The sequence below is a fragment of the Vigna unguiculata genome, chromosome 11, assembly GCF_004118075.2.
Source record: "Vigna unguiculata cultivar IT97K-499-35 chromosome 11, ASM411807v1, whole genome shotgun sequence".
In the NCBI taxonomy this organism is placed as follows: domain Eukaryota; kingdom Viridiplantae; phylum Streptophyta; class Magnoliopsida; order Fabales; family Fabaceae; genus Vigna; species Vigna unguiculata.
The window spans coordinates 14,571,450-14,588,859 of NC_040289.1; positions in this window are offsets into that span (position 1 = coordinate 14,571,450).

Genomic DNA, 17,410 nt, shown 5'->3' on the forward strand with positions numbered 1-17,410 from the left:
TAAACTATTATTCTTAATCAATATAGAAATTGTTAATTTTGTTTATAAATGAGTTGGGAAGTATTATAACATAAGGAGATAACTACCCAAGCATTTTTGTGTTTGTTAGTTGTATAAGAAAAATGTGATAAACAATATAATATAATATAATATAAAAAGGAATAGTAAGAGAGTAAAAAAAGCAATAAAAACAGTAACGTATATTATAATATTGGGAAGAAATTAAAAGAAAATTAAAAATTGGGACACAGAAGGAAAGGGATCACGTTGTCACAATCTAATTATTGCGTTTTCAAGTGTTGTGTCCATGTGAGCTTAAAGTTATGAATAAAGTTGAAAGGTAGTGCTAAGAATTGATGAAAAAGAAAAACAGTGACATGTGTTTGAAGACTCTACTACGTGCAATTCAATTTTGTGGATGCTGTGATTTGATATGAAAAACGTGGCAAGCTGCCCCTGAAGTGTTATTAAGGTTCGGAATGAATTGGTTATAGGTTACTATCAAAATGGTTACTGCTTATCAAATTAACTAACTGTAATAAATCATTTTAAAATATTAGGATTAAAATTAATTGTAAATGATAAGACCCATACATTTCCAATCAAAATATTCCTAATTTTATCTTTCTTTAATTATAACTTTTCACATTCAAAATCATTCGTTCAAAACAGGTGAATTACATCATTAACTTGGAATTATCAAAGGTGGAAACTCTTGATCTTATTCTTAAAAGTCTCAAACTTATTGTGAAAATGCAATCTCAAAATTAATTATTTATGTTAGAAATTTAAAAAATGATAAAATTTATTTATTCATGAATATTGTTTATGCGTACCATTTTTTCCTTTCAAATTTAGAAAACTTTTATACTTTGTTAGCCATTGGGTCATATATATATATATATATATATATATATATATATATATATATATATATATATATATATATATATATATATATAAAATAAATAATTAAATGTGGTAGAGTCATTATATTATTAATCAAAGTATTTAAGTGATTTAATTAATTAAATATGTGGCTATGAACTTACATATGATATATTAAATGTGTGTATACTAATAATATTCTAATTTGATGAATGAGTCAAATTAGGAATATTGAAATTAAGTAACTATCAGAAGTTATATAAAGGATTATGTTAGTGTTCCCATTTATGAGCACATTACATTACATATTATTCCTGCTTCGTTCTCTCCCTTTCCGTTAAGAGAGAATCTAAAGGGAACCTTCAGGTACTCTACTGTTGGAAAACCAGGTACCATCTTTCTTCATCTACGGTTCCCAATTATAAGGTACGCTTCCACATTCAATTCTTTAAAATATTGAGAACTGTTTAATTATTAAGAGAGTTTATTATTTTGATATTTTCATAAATCAACATACTTAATTGATTCGAGTTCTAATCTCACTTCTAAAGTATTCAGAGTTATTTTAACATATTTAAAGTTAATTATATAACTAAATATATTTTATATTTTCTATTTAAACGACTTGGATATATTAATACGACAACTAAATATTTTTTAAGAGATTTTAGATAACTCAATCAATTTTAAGTAATTAAATATATATTTTTTTATCTTTTTCTAAAGGTCTAATAAGTCTATACTTACAGCACATCAATTTAGAAAGTACTTAATACTAAATTCTTAATTCGTTTAATTTTTATATAATCGTATTTTAATATTTTCTTTAAACTTTATTGACTCAGACATCGAAAAATATTTTACATATAAATCCTTCTTTAATTATCCCAATAATTCGACAACAAGACCTTAGAAAGAATAGTTCTTTTAATGACCTTATTTAAAACATCTACTATGATAAAAATTCATTAATATTTTTAATCATCTCAACTAAATCATTCTAATATCATAATTATAGTTTTTTCCCCCTTACCAATTGAATATGCTAATATGGTATTTGACTTGTGACAACAATTATACGATCTTTTGATGTATTGGATACGAATAAAGAGGCACATAAAAATTTATTAAAATAATGTAAATAAGTAAAAAAAAAAAATTTATAGTATACAATATTTGTTTATGATATATTTTTTATTTAGGTTATACTTTGTCATTGAATGATTTTTTTGTGTGTGTCTTAATTAAGTATGGACAGTACATGGTTAGATCAAGTGTTTACTATTAGGTCAAAAGTTATAGCTACACAACACTACTACAGTTTTAACTTTTTAACTCGCTCTTTATGCCTCGGTTGTACAGCAAACGAGGCGTATAAACACGCGGTGGCAATTTTGAAATTTTTCAACCTTTAATGCCTCGGTTATTTCAATACCCGAGGCAAAAACTTACATTATGCCTCGGTTCACTCAAACCCGAGGCCTAATGTCTGTCAATATTTTTAATTCTCCCGTCATTTTTAATTTTTCAATTAAACGAAAAGGGTTTTGTCTCGGTTGTTTAAGACCCGAGGCATAAACTTCACACTGCTTTGATTTTATTTGCACTACAGGAAGGTGGAAAATTTAGGTTAAATAAACCAAAATCAACCACAATCCTCGTCTTCCTCTCTGCACCGCATTCTTCCTCATTTTCTCTAACACTTCAAACTTTCTTTCTCTCCATCTCCAAAATAAAACCCAATCATTTCCAAAGTTTCAAACTTTCTTTCTCTCCAACATCTCAGATCCAACATCCAATCTCAAAGGTAAGATCTTTCAATGAGGGACGTTGCGGTAGCGTCGCTGGCCATCTGACGCGCCACCACCATTGCGCACACTGACGTCGTGGAGACATGGCGGAAGCAGAGGGACTTTGGTTCGCCGGTGCTGCTCGTCGCTGCACCACAGACGACAAACGCACGCCGCCACACGCAGTGAGGGACTCTGGTTCGCCAGTGCTGCTCGTCGCCTCTGGTTCGCCTTCATTGTCGTCTCCGTTCGAAGTTCCGACGCCATCATCCTTCGTTCGAAGGATAGCGTTTTCGTCGAACAGGCATGAGGCGCAGAACAGTGAGGTGTTTGGGATTTATTTGGTGAGACCAGATGGGAGTGGGTTGCGGAGGGTGGAGGTGGCTAAAGGGGTGGAGGGTAAGAGGGAGAGGTTGAATCACGTGTGCTTCAGTGGCGACGGAGAGTGGCTGTTGTTCACGGCGAACTTGGGTGGCGTGACCGCGGAGCCGATTGGGTTGCCGAACCAGTTTCAGCCGTATGGTGGTCGGGAAGATGAAGATGAGATAATGGTGAAAAAAGGGTTCTAAAATGGCCACTGTTTTTGTGCTTTGGGTGCGTGAGTGTTTATGTGTAATAGACATTGAATCTGATAATGGAACTCAGGCAGAAAGGCTGGGTTGTTTTAATTTTTATTTTATTTTTAATGTCTATATTAGGCCTCGGTTATTCTAGAACCGAGGCAGTAATGAATGAATATGCCTCAGGTGTAAACCGAGCCAGAAAGGTAACATTTTTTACCTCGGCAATATATACCTCGGGTCTTAAACCGGGGCCAAAAGACTAAAATAACCGCGGCAGAAACTCTTTCTTGCACTAGTGCAACTATTTTTATTTAAGGGTGTAACATAAGTCCAAGCGCCACAATTTGATTGTGACTCGACCCATTTAGTCTCTGTCACTGGACAATTGATACCACCTATAACAATCTCTCTCTCAACAATTGTCCTACTAGGAATCTCACTTGTGATCTGACCCACTTGGCTTCTGCCACGGGACAATTGTACAACCTGCAACAATTTCTCCCTTAGTAATTATCCACCAAAAATTAAACTGGTGACCTTAACTCTGATACCAATTGATATAAAAATCCCAATAATCACTTTATTAATAGATAAATAAAATAAACACAATAAAATACTTCCTAACATAAATAACCAAGACAATTTTTTGTTTTGATTTTAGTTTTTAATTTCTCTTTATTAAGTGATATCATATATAATAATGTTGATTGTCGGTACGTAGCACATGGTGCATGTGGTCGTGCCTCTCTTAGATGGGCCATGTGTTGAGAAATTAATCAACTACAATTGTTTCAGATAACCAATGTGATTAAAATTGGTCTTTGTAAGACCTATTCTTGGATGAGTGATAAAATTGTAGTTCAAAATATGTGACCGTATGATCTTTTACAAGATACGAACAAATATCATTTTCTTTGTTTGGAGATAAAATTTGTTAGAGTACTCTAGAGCAAACAGTCTGTGATCTATTCTATAGTTTTTGATAAAGGTTATGTAACTACCAAATAAAACACATTGACAAAGAATTTTCAATTAAAATTTACTTTATTAAATATAATCGTTTACATTTTTATAAAAAGAAAAAACACACTTTTTATTTACCATAATTGTTTATTTAAATCTTGTAGCTTGTAGTACATCTTTGTCTTTATTGTCCATCGCATCCTAATTGTTTAAATGTTATTTTGATGTGTATTTTCTCCATTTTTTATTCTATAAAATACAAAAAGAATGTTATTAAAAAGTTATTTTCCAGATTTAATATAATATTTTGTGGAAAAGCATATATTCCTGCATATTGGAAAACTAAAGAAAATTTTTAAAATTGAAATTTTTTTAAAAGATTGTTTCTTTTAAAGAAGGATCTTTAAAGATGAAAAAATTAGTCCATGTATGACCTCAACAAGAAGACAAGTTTTTTAACTAAATCATTCTTCCTATAGCACCTTTGTTTGCTTTCAAATAATTTTTTTAAATAACTCAAAAGACACTGTTTAAAATTTGGTTGTTTAAAAAATTTACTTTCTTCTTTTTCTATTTCTTTATCTAGACTATGGTTATTCACATCCTTCTCATTCTTCTTTGTATTATTTTCTTCTCTTCTCAATTCTCCACACTCATTTTCAATCTCATTTTCTTCTTTTTGCACAACTTTTTCTTGTTCATGCTCACTCTCAATATTTTATTCTTCTTTTTTCTCTCCTTCTAACTCTCATCTCACCTTCTTTATCTCTCAAGTTGTCTTCAATTCCTTTTCTTATCACTATGCCTTGTTTGACAGTGATGGGCTTGCATTGATCCTTATGATTGACCCTTGTATTGTTTGAGATTTGAGCTTCTTATTGATTTGTGAGTTGCTTTGCAATCTGTCCAATCCACACTTCAAGGTTTATTGTGTATACCTCAGTGTTCGTTTCATTAGAAATTTATATTTGTATGAACTAAGTCAAAGCATCTTCAATCTTGGAAACTGTGTCATGTTGCTTATTATGTTGTCCTTGATAGGGCATATGTGCATACTGCCTATTGGATGTTCCTCATTCTTGCCTCCACTAGAATATTGATTTTGATTTTGATTTTGATTTGATCTTAATTGTTGGAATAATGGTTTGTTCTTCTATTGTGTTAATGTAGTTCACCTCCTCCTCTTTTCAAGTCTCTAATGTAGAACATTAATCATTTTGGTGTTTTCCAAAGCAAAAATCACATCTCATCACTTATTGCATTAAGCCAAGAGGTTGTGGCTTAAGCTGCAATTTCTTCATTTGCTTCTTCAGTTCTTTCATTTGTTGTGAGATTATTTTATTTTGGACAAAATGGCATCCTGTGTTCCCAGCTCCAAAATTCTTCTTCTGGAAGGTTGACTTATGTCCTATGATGCATGGATACAATATGAGTATCAAATATGTCGTATACGATGATTCGTCCTACTTTACAAAATATAGGATACAAACATTTCTGATACAACAATTTATTTTATATTAAAAAAAATACACGATGTTATTATAATTTGTTTTAAATCATATTAAAACAGAGAAATTAGTAATGAATATTATCTAAATAGAATATGCTAAATACATTAAACTCGATATATAAATTAAAACTAATAAATTATACTTTTAAATAGTTTAATAAATAAAATTATAAATCACTATACGTTGTCTATTGTCTAAAAATAAATACTCTATATTTTAAATTTATTTTTATGTTAGGTGGTTAATATTAAAGAAAGAAGAAGTGTTAAATTTTTTTAATAAATTAAAGAAAACCTGATAAATAAATTAAAAATAATATTTAAAAATATACTTTTTTATGTGGGTTGTTAATATTGGAGTTGTAAGTGTTGAAGATAATAATGTTAAAAAAATAAAAGAAAAATCCTTTAATAAATTAAAGTTTGGATGAACAAAATAAAGTGTTGTACAAAATAATTATATGAATCAACGAAATTTAATTGGTGAAGCATAAATGTCTAGATAAAACGAATTTTAATGAACTAAGACGTATTTGTGTCGGTTACGTCCTCGACACGGATACACATGCTTTATCTACATGTTCGTGCTCCAGTACTTATGTTATATTGAACTTGTTGGTCATTAGTAGTTATTGATTCAATAATCACAATGGCTTCTTTAGTATTTTTTAACATCATTATTTCTCTTGTAGAGGCATCCAATAACATTTTGGTTTAGGGCATGAGTCCATCGTAAAATATGTTACGTTGTGCTATGTCATTAAATCCATGGTTTGGGCATTTCTTTAATAATGCCTCATATCTTTCCCATGCTTCAGAAAAGTGCTCACAATAGCTCCTTGAGAGAAGGTGGTTATGGCAACTTTTGCATTGATATATTTGGAAGGAGGGAATAATCCCTCTACGAACTTTTTCCCTACATCTTCCCAATTGGTTAAGCTTTGAATTGGGTGAGATTGTAGCCATGTTTTGGCATTACCTATGAGTGAAAAAGGGAATAGTCTGAGGTAAACAACATCTTCATCATCAGAATTAGTTCCAAGAGTTCCACACAACTTATAGAACGTGACAAGATGATTAAAGGGGTCTTCTTGCTCCAAACTAGAAAATTGATTTGTTGTGATTAATGAGAGTAATGCAAGCTTCATTTCTATACCATTAGGAGGCTTGACTATGCTTGAGAAATAATGAGGTCCCTACTATATGTGTAATCACCTAACAACCTCCTTTGGTTATTTTTTGCAGCCATTTGGTCTGGTGTATGAGAATCCATACTAGAGTTTGAATTAGCCACCTCTGCTTATTGTTGTTACTGTCTTTTCACGAGTTGCTTATGTTTTTTTGTTTTTGCTATTGTTTCTCCTACTTGTCCTTTCAATTTCAGGATCAAAGAGTAGACCTTGTTTTTGTTTTCTTCTTTGCATACAAAAAACCTTCGAGCAATAGTGAGCAATAAAATTATGCAATAACAAAATCTATCAAACAGAATAATTTTATATAGTTTATACAGTAATCAAACTAGTTGTAAACAATGGTTTTCTTAACACAAATCCACGACAACCACATAAAAAAACTTGTTGATGCTCCAATGTAATCAATTTTTCCAACAAGTATACTCGGTAGTTCGTAGCATCTAAAAGTAGGAGGAAAATCAGTTGGACCACAACTTGGAACCAATTTCCACTCAATCTCAAGCTAGTGAAATAAGATGAGTGGTAAGTTCATCCAACAACAAGTATAAACTAATTCACAAACATGTAATAAAAACATACCTTGATAAATGTAACAATACCAATACAAGAGTGTTCCAAAGAGTTACATCTTTGCTTCAACACTTAAACAGATTTAGCTCCTCATAATAGATGAAGAGAATAAAATATATTCAAGAATCATCCTTCTTATGCCCTTTAATAATGTTCACTAAGTATAGAGGTAAGTGATTACAAAAAGCTCTCAAAGAGTCTCTCTATAGAACCCCTAAAAAAGTCTGTCAAAACAGGGGTACAACTTTGTTTCATTAATTGTCTAGGGCAATGCTCAACAATGCACTTGTGGCTCTAGTTGCAGAGGTTTCCTTCCTAGTTGAGTTTCCTTTGTGGCTCAAGCCTCATGCTTTGGTGTTGTGGCTCGAGATAACTTCCTAGAGAAGGGGTCTTCAAGGCTTAGCCTCAGGTTCAGTGCTCGAGGTTTTCCTTTGTAATGAGTTCGCTTTTGTGGCTCAAGCCTTGGCTTTGCCACTTAGACCCACCAGTGTCATTTTTTGCCCAAAATTGCTTGAAATTCATTTAATTTATTTATTTTTCCACTTTGACTCTCTGTTGATATCGGGAACTACAAAACAAGTTAAACTGGGGTGATTTGTTAAGAAATTCAACAAAATCAAAACATGACAAGTTCCAAATTCATCTCAAAATTATCTCATATTGGGCACTTATCACTATGTTTCGAAATGGGTGGAATCCAAAGCCATCAGGACTAATGATGCTCGAGTTTTTGTAGATTTTGTTATATCTAATATATTTTGCAGCTTTAGAGTACCCGAAGCTATTGTTAGTGATTAGGGCACCCATTTTTCCTATAGATCCATGCTGGCTTTGTTTAAGAAGTATCAGGATGTTCACAAGATTTCTATCCCTACTAGCCTGAAACTAACAAGCAAGATGAGATTTTAAGCAAAAAGGTAAAAAAGATATTGGAGAAGATTGTGCAGCCCAACAAGAAGGATTTAAGCAACATATTAGAGGACGCTCTTTGGGCACATATGATTGATTACAAGGCACCTATAGGGAATCGAGCCTACTTGGTTGTGAAGTCCTACAACTTCTCTCTTGACCAGACTGGGAGGAAAGGAAGCTGCAATTGAATGAATTAGATGAGATCCGACTCAAAGCCTATGAGAAGTTCAAGTTCTACAAGGAGAAGACCAAGAAATTCCATGACAACTTCATAGCTAGAAAGGAGTTTGTGGTTGGACAAAAAATGTTGTTATATAACTGTAGGATTTGTATCGTAGGTGGTAAGCTCTAGCCTAAGTGGATTGACTCTTTAGTTATGACTAATGTTTTTCCATATGGTGCAGTTAAAATCAAAAGTGAGTCTACATATAAGAGCTTCAAAGTTAATGGGCACCATCTGAAGTCATTCCTTAGCAATCCTTCTTTGGTGGATACGGTCGTCGAGGGTATTTCTCTACTTGACCTTGATTCTCTCCCACCATGACTTAGGGAGTTTTCTCTACCTTTCCTTACTTTCATTGAACTTTTCCAATTCCATTTGTTGATTTGAATGCTTGATCTTGTGTTTGTGCCACATTGGGACAATGTGTAGTTTAAGTTTGAGGGGAGGTTTACATGTTTTCTTTGTTTTAGATTTATGTTTTTTGTACCATTTTTACATGTTTTTCTTTAATTTTTAGGTTTTGTTCAATTTGAGGGCACTTTTGCTTGATATTTCATGGATTGAATTCCTTGTGTTCTTTGCATGTCAAGTTCATTTTGAGGTTTCAGAGGTTGAGTTGAAAGTGATACGTGTACCTATGTGAGGTTTTGAGACATTCTATGTTCTTTCTTGTGTGTTATGCCTCTTGATTGCTTGCATTGTGGCCTTAGCTTGATTCTTTGTATGCTTCTTGATTCATATGTATGTTTAAAGATGATTCAATTATTTTTGTTCTTTTGAGCCTCTAACCAAATGATCCTAACTTTAATTGATCCCTTTGATAACCCTTTTTGTAAGACCCATGAAAATAAAATAAAAAAATATTTATTTAATATAAATGCAACTAAAGTGATCTTTATGATAATTAATGTAGAGAATTATGAAAAGGAGCAATGGTAGCTCAAGTGATTGAGTGTGTTGGGTGGTGTTGAGAGGCCTTAGGTTCAAATCCTGTGTATGCCATTATTGTGATGTTTTAATTATTTAATTTGTTTTGTAGGTATACATGGACACGTGGCACAATGTCATAATTATGTGTGCATGATATGCTAATAACCATGTAATGGCATAATGGTAATTGGGTGGATGAGAGTTTGAACCTTGGTAAGCGCAAAATAGTGCTTTTTATTTTTTTATCATTTGCCATATTGGTATAGGATCAAGAAACCCTAGTCGTCTTCAGAGAAGCTAGAGAGGTAAGGATCATGGCAATTGATGAGCTAAAACCACCATATAATTGCAATTGAATGACACTTAATCATTATTTTGGTTTTGCAAATTAATGTAGTAATTACTAGGGTGAAAGCTTAATGAGAGAGTAAAGGTAGTGTATGAGGGAAGTAATTTCGTGTAGTTGGCTAAGAAGGTTTTCCAGAACACCAAAATGGAACCAAAAGGAAGAGTTGGAAGGGAGAAAGCGCACTCAAGTGTAGGAGAAAAGAGCTAAGGTAATTTCAGTGCAAGAAGGAACTCTAGGAGTACTTGTGGAGAGGGAATACCAGGTTAGGGGAGCTGCAATTTGTGATTTCATTTTTATTCGAGTGATTGCATGATGTATTGGATGTATATGTGTTTTTTTCCTTTGTCAATTCTGGATTTGTATGTTTATGAATTTTTCCATAAACTGCCTAGCGGAATTGAAGGTCCACCAGGCGACGCATGTGCAACCCATTTTTTGGGTTTTTCCTTGAACTGCCTAGCGACAGTGATGATCCGCTAGGCAACACGAGCACAATGGGACATTTTTTAGCGTTGGGTGGATGTCTTGTGGCACTTTTGGGGGGTTTACTATGAAATTATATAATTTTGGGGGATGTGTAATGTTATAAATGATGAAAATACTTTGTTTGATGATATTTTGATAAATTGATGGGTGCACGAACTCGAAAGTTAATATTTGTGCACAGAATGAATGGGAACATAATGTCACGTGCTAAATGATTGTGATTTCATGCTTGGTTGTAATTATTGAATATGTATGGAGGTTGAACATGATTGAATGAGTATTTCATGCAACAAGATGTTTGGGGTCGAGTAATTGGGGATTTAGGGGTTACTACAGATGGAAAAATCTGGGATTTTCCCAGAATCGTGATGCACCGCCTGATGGCATATAGGCATCGTCAGGCGGCGACCAGTGCGCAACAACACTAGTTTCTTTTTTTTGCTTGTTGCGATGGTTGCGTGTGGAGTCTCAATCAGAGGCCATCTTGTTTTAAGGCATGTGGAATTATTGTAAAATGAACAAATTTCTATTGTGGGATTCATATGTATGAACTTATGGCCATGTGACAAGGTTAAAGTTGGATTGGTATGCAGGATGGGGTTCAGGGGAATTTTACAACTACTGTTTGGGTTATTTTATAAATTTCATGAGTTGGGTGCATATTGGATTCTGATTTTGAGTTCCTTATAACATGAATGGTTCTTATTAAATCAAGTATTGACATTGTATAAATATATGAATCCTTGTGTAAAAATATATATGCTTGATTCTTATGACTTGTGGAATGTACATTGAGTTTTGGTAGATGTATAAGTATGTTTTTTGTGTTTTGGATTGTGTGTGAGGTGTGTAGGTTCATTAGAACCTGCTCCGGAGTGCCAAAAACCATTAGCATTGATGCTATTGGTATGGCGCAAGATAAGCCGTCAGACGATAGTAGGTGCAGGGAAGCTTTGGGAGAACACAACGCTAGGCGACACAGGTGACCCTTCAGACGGTTGCGTGGAATTTTTGGGTCTGGACCAACTCTAGGGTGTTGGCGCCTAATAACACAGGGTCCTTCGCCAAGCGGTCTGCACTAATTTTGCCTAGCGGTGTTAGAGTTGCACCAGGCGATACCGCATGTAATGATAAGTTGTGTTGGAAGATTTTACACAACTTTGGATGAAAGTTGTACCCTGATGGTAATTGTAATTCCAATGTGAGCGTACAGGTTGTGACTCGTACGGATTGGTTTCACAAGATTGCCCTTCATGCTAGTGGTCAGTGAGGTTGGTAGTCTCATGATTAATATAAATGGTGGTTCATATTGGGGAGCTCCACTCAGTGTTGCAAATTGTAGTCCATAACCGGATAATTCTCGCGTGTGATCTATAGGTGGTGGCCGGTAGATGGTGGAACCACGAGTTGGAGCTTGTGGTAGCAAGAGTCATCTTAAGGATATCATCAGAGTGTGTAGAATCGGGATGCACACAATGGTGACTGTGATTTCTAGTGCATGATGGTGGAGGTCCTCAAAAAGGGTTTGAGTTAATTTTAAATGCTTTTGATGATGGCTTTAGGGATGGAGACTTTTTGAGGTCATTCCTTGAGTTATAGCTTAGAAAAAAGGGTAAACATGTGGCGACCCCGGGTAATGGTCTGGTGGTATTGGAAATCCAGTGTGAGTATACGAGTTGTGGCTCATATTGGTTGACTCCACTTGATTTACACTCACGGGTAATGGCTTGTGATGTGGGGAATCTTATGTTGAGAATATGAATTGTGGTTTGTATTGGGGAACTCCACTTGGCGTTGTAGATGATAGTTCATAACATGATATTTCGACACATGTGATCTACGAGTTGTGGCTCGTAGTGGTGGAATCACGAGTGGTGGCTCGTGGCAGCAAGTGTTAACTTAAAGTCATCATCAAAGTGTGTAGAAGTTGGATGAACATGGTGGTTGGCCATGATTGCGAGTGCATAAAGAATGATTCTCAAGAGAAGCTCTGGAATCTATGATTTTGCTTTAGGTTAGGGTTTTTATAATTTTTATGTGTATGTTTAATTATATTAAGCTCACTCTATCTGTTTGTGTTTGATGATGATCGTGTAACTTATTACAGGGATCAAATAATGTTGCAAGTGGTTGGTGATGCGTAGAGCCGAAATAGGGCTAGTATGGGGAATATATATATATATATATATATATATATATATATATATATATATATAAGATTTTATCACATTTTTATGTATTTCAGATACTATGGCTTTTATGATTTGGAAATTTGGAAACATTGATGTTTGAGTTTGAATTTTGAACTATGGCGCATTTAATAAATTTAAAATTTTCCCATGCTTTGGGAAAGAGGTTTTATTAAATTGCTTATTTATTTTTACATTTTTTTTATTTTATTTAAATTAGTAATATTCGGTCAGGATGCCTCATCTTTGAGCATGTGTGCCCTACTTCATTGTCTTATAGCTCATTACAAGCCCTTAGCAAGAAAAACCATCATTCACCTTCTCTTTGGAAATGTTGGAGCTTTGGAAATGTTTTGGGAATTGGTTCTCAATTAAGTGTGAGGGTGTGTGCATATCCGTGTTGGTTCTTGGGTCCTCTTTTGTGTATATATGAGTGACTTTGGAAGTTGTTTCATCACTTAAAAATAAAATAAAAATAAAAAATGAAGAGAGAAAAAGAGTTTGGATTTGGACATTGTGTGAGAATTGAAATTGGAAGTGTAGGAGTTTGAAATTGCTTTCATGCTTAACTTTGACTTATTCGCCATTGCTCTTATATTTTCTTTGGTTCTTAGCTACTTGTCTATACATTCCACACCTTGTCCTTAGTCCCATTACAACCTTCAAAAGTCGTTTTGATCTTTACGTGCATGTGTTTTGGTTATTGACTTTAGAGGCTTGGCAAGTCTATCTGATATAATACACCTATTCACAATGTAATACACCTATTTCACAATTTAATTGGGATACTAAGGGAATGAGACATCAATACAAATGTGAATAAAGGCACATGTATAAGAAAGTTCACCAGTGCAGTAAGGGCTTTTTGCCCCGGTTATTTTCCTCATTTTGTCTCGGGTTTGGAACCGAGGCATATTGGGGTGAGGCTAAAAGGTATCTCTTTTGGCCTCGGTTGTTACCCGAAGCCATAAAGTCCCTTTTATGCCTCGGTTCTAAATGAACCGGAGCCATAGGTAAAAATATTTTTTTTAATTAAATTTTTCGCGAGACATGTCCCTCTGCACGTTCTTGATGATAGGTTTAACGGACCTTCGTGTCACCACCGTCATCTGCCTCGTTCTCCTTCTCTTCTACCTCCTCCTCCGCCTCCTCCTCCTCTTCCTCTTCGCCGGAAAAATTTGTCACCGACCGTCGAACCGCAAGAGCTTCCCTGCAATACAACATCACACCGAATCAGAACCCCCATCCCAGCACAAAGCTCTCACATTTCATCTTCCCCAATCGTTCACACCCAAGAACAAATCAGAAATAGAGAAACAGAGAGTCGGAGTCTCGAACAGGAGCGGTCGTTGTCGCGGCGGCCGGAGGGCTGGTTTCCTTGGTGCTCGTGGACCCAGTCTCGGTGGCTGGCGTGGTGGCAGCGAGTCGCAGGACCTAGGACGTTTCTCTCGTGCGGAAGAAGAGAGTTAGGGTTTGGAGACGAATGCGCGCCGGCGTGAATTGTTGACGTAGTCCCCGTCAGGCAGGGCCGCTCAGCCGTGAGAGGGATTAGGGTTTGCGTTGCGTTGTCAACCGTGAAGACTGTAGCAGCGGCGGTTCCGAGGGTGGCAGAGACTCTGCGTCGTCCGATGACTGCTGCGACGAGGATTCGTTAGCCATTTCTGATTCTCTATTAAATCTGAAGTTGATGATACTCAGAAATGGCAAAAAAACAAAAAGTTTCAGAGGTTGCATTTGAGAGTGCGCGCAGAGGGGAAGAGTGAGGAGAGTGTTCATTTTGAATAGGGTGAGGGTCAGTGTTATCGCTCGCAGAGAGAGATGGAGCAGCGGCGCGCGAGGAAGAAGTAGAGGAGTTCGTGCCCTAATTAAACTATATGGCCTCGGTTCAATTAATAACCGATGCATATAGCCTTATTTGGTCCCGGTTCAGTGTCACCCGAGGCCAAAGACCTAACCGCTAGTGGCATTTTTGAAATTTCTAGCCACCTTTTTTGCTTCGGGTCTATTCAACCAAAGCATATAAGGACCTTTTGGCACCGATTTTATTTGAACCGAAGCCTATAACCCCTTTTGGCTTCGGGCTTTTCTTGAACCGAGGCATAAAAGTTGCCTGGAATTGCAAAAATGCCACCGCGCCGTTATATGCTTCGGTTCTTTACCAACCGAGACCTATAAGGCGAGGTAAAAAAACTGGGAAAAACAAATATAAAAAAATATATGTTGCACACTCAACTAATAGGGTCGACTCTCGAATGTCCCTAGTGGAGTCACCATCTGTCGCAACCTTGGAAAGTATTGCGACGGGATGGAGAACTTAAAAAACATCATTCTAAATTATAAATTTAATAAAAGGGAGTTGCCACTGTAGTTTTGGGAAGGGAAACTATGGAAAACCTAAAATACAATGGTCTACAAAATCGAAACAGGTTCGAGAATCGATTACGTGTGGGAAAGATATTAACACCCCACATGTCCATCCTAAGATGATTCCTTTTAATTAAGTGTGTAATGTAATTTTAAAATACTTCTTTTTCCCCAAAAGTCAAAGGAAACAGGCAAATGTGAAGTAAAGAAAATATGTTTTTTTTTATTTGAGCCTCACAAGGTGTTTAACCTTACTCCTACGTATTTTCATGAAAATGAGAAATCAGGATTACTAACACTTTAATTTGATTAATATCTTTTCATTTAATTTTAAATTTTAATATATCTATATTATTTATCAAGTGAATCTGAGACTCAACATGACAAAAAAGTACTATCAAACAAGTTCAAGAATAGACATGATAATTAAAAATTTATAATTATAAAATATTTAATTATTAAGTAAATCCGAGACTTAACATGATAATCAAATTTATTTATGAAAATGAGAATTATAATTATCAAGTAAGTTTGAGACTTAACATGATAATCAATAATCCCTAATATAAAAAAAATCATTTAAAAGAGAAAATGAATTTATATGTAAAAACATAAAACCGAATAAAACATAAAGGAGTGTGTGATAGCTAAAACATGGGTGCAGGCAGCATAAATTTCTAATTAACAATGTGATGGGGGTGTAAGCACGTACGATTAGAGATGGCAAATAAACCCGTCCCCATGGGTATTGCCCGAACTCGTCCCCGTTTTGACGGGGAATCCCCGCATTGACTGGGTATGGGTATGGGGAATCCCCGACTTTTTCAATTGGGTATGGGGATGTACATATCCCCGCCATAATACTCGTCCCCGTTTAAATTATTAAAATATTCACAATTAATTAAGTAACCATATATATATATATATTATTTTTTATTTCTTCTAATTATTTGGTTTGTCATGAAACTCATTCGCATCTCAATTATATTTTTTATCTTATCAAAACCTTTATGTAATTATGTTTAAAAGATGTATGTCAATTAAAATTTTATGTCTCACATTTGAATATTTCTATTATTTTTTAATGTTTTTATTTATTGTATATTTCCCTTTCACATGAGAATGTTTAATACTCTCAATTTAAGTATTTAATAGCACAAACCTTTCATTTATTAGGTGATATAAAAAAAATCCTTTACTTATTATTATTAGTTTTTGTTTCATTTGAAGAACTCTTTTGTTTCACTAAAACCATTTTTGTTATTTCTCAAGCATTGAGTATATATGTTGATATTTGAAAAGTTTTCTTAGATCTCTAATATATTTTTCAACTTATCATACCCTTAATTATACATTTATTTTTCTTTGTGCGATTTCTTTCAATAGTCTCTCAAATTATTTGTAAACATTTGTTAAATTTTTAATATTTTTATTTGTTGTTTATTTTCATTATGTAGAATACTCTTTTGATATATTTTATCTAATTATTTTTATTTTCTAACTCATTATCAATCATACTGTCATTTTTTCACTATAATTGTATAAATAACTTTTATTTACTACAATATAAAAATTTAATGTAATTGTCATGAATATTTTTTTATCATCATCCAAAATAATTGAAGTTCAAAAGATACAAGATCTGTGATAAAAATTTTATTATTATAATTATTATTTGTTTTTTGTATCATTTTGATCAAGTAATGTATTATAACTTTGATTAGTGTATTAAAAAAAGATTCATTAGAATTTAAAAGATTGAAGTAAACAAACATTTAAAATATATTTTAATTTGAATATTTTTTTTCTTTATATTTTTTTTTTAAATATTTATAAATTTTATCAACTATGTTTCATTAATATTTGCAAATTTAATAATTGTTTTGGTTCTCATGAAATTTTATTTGGTATTATAATCTAAAATGTAAACAATTATAATTTATTTTAAAGTATTTGATATTAAATAAACAACCATCATTCTAATATTGAATATTTGATAATATTATGTTTCCTTTACCATAATTTTTTATTATTTTATAAAAATTAATTAAAATTAATATTGAAGTAGTAAGAAAATAGGTATGGGTATGAGATTATACCTGTTACCTAGTGGGGATAGGGATAAGACAAAAGGTTGATATCCGTTGGGTTTGAGTATGAAAATGATGATAAATTTTTTTTACGGAAATGAAAATGGGATAGCGAAACCCGTGTCCGTCCCGCTGTGTTGCCATCCCTACTTACGATGGGTAGAAAGGGTAAATGAATAGGGGTGCATTGTATAAAATATAGGGTGCCCAAAGTAATCTAATAATATCAATCCAGAGGTTGCAAATATCAAACAATGGGAATTCGAAAAAACAAAGAAACAAAATGAAATGGATTTAAGATAAAACCAAACAACGATTTTTAGAACAACTAAAAATATCATGGCCTCACTAATCATATACCCCAAGCAAGTAATCAAGACATTACACATC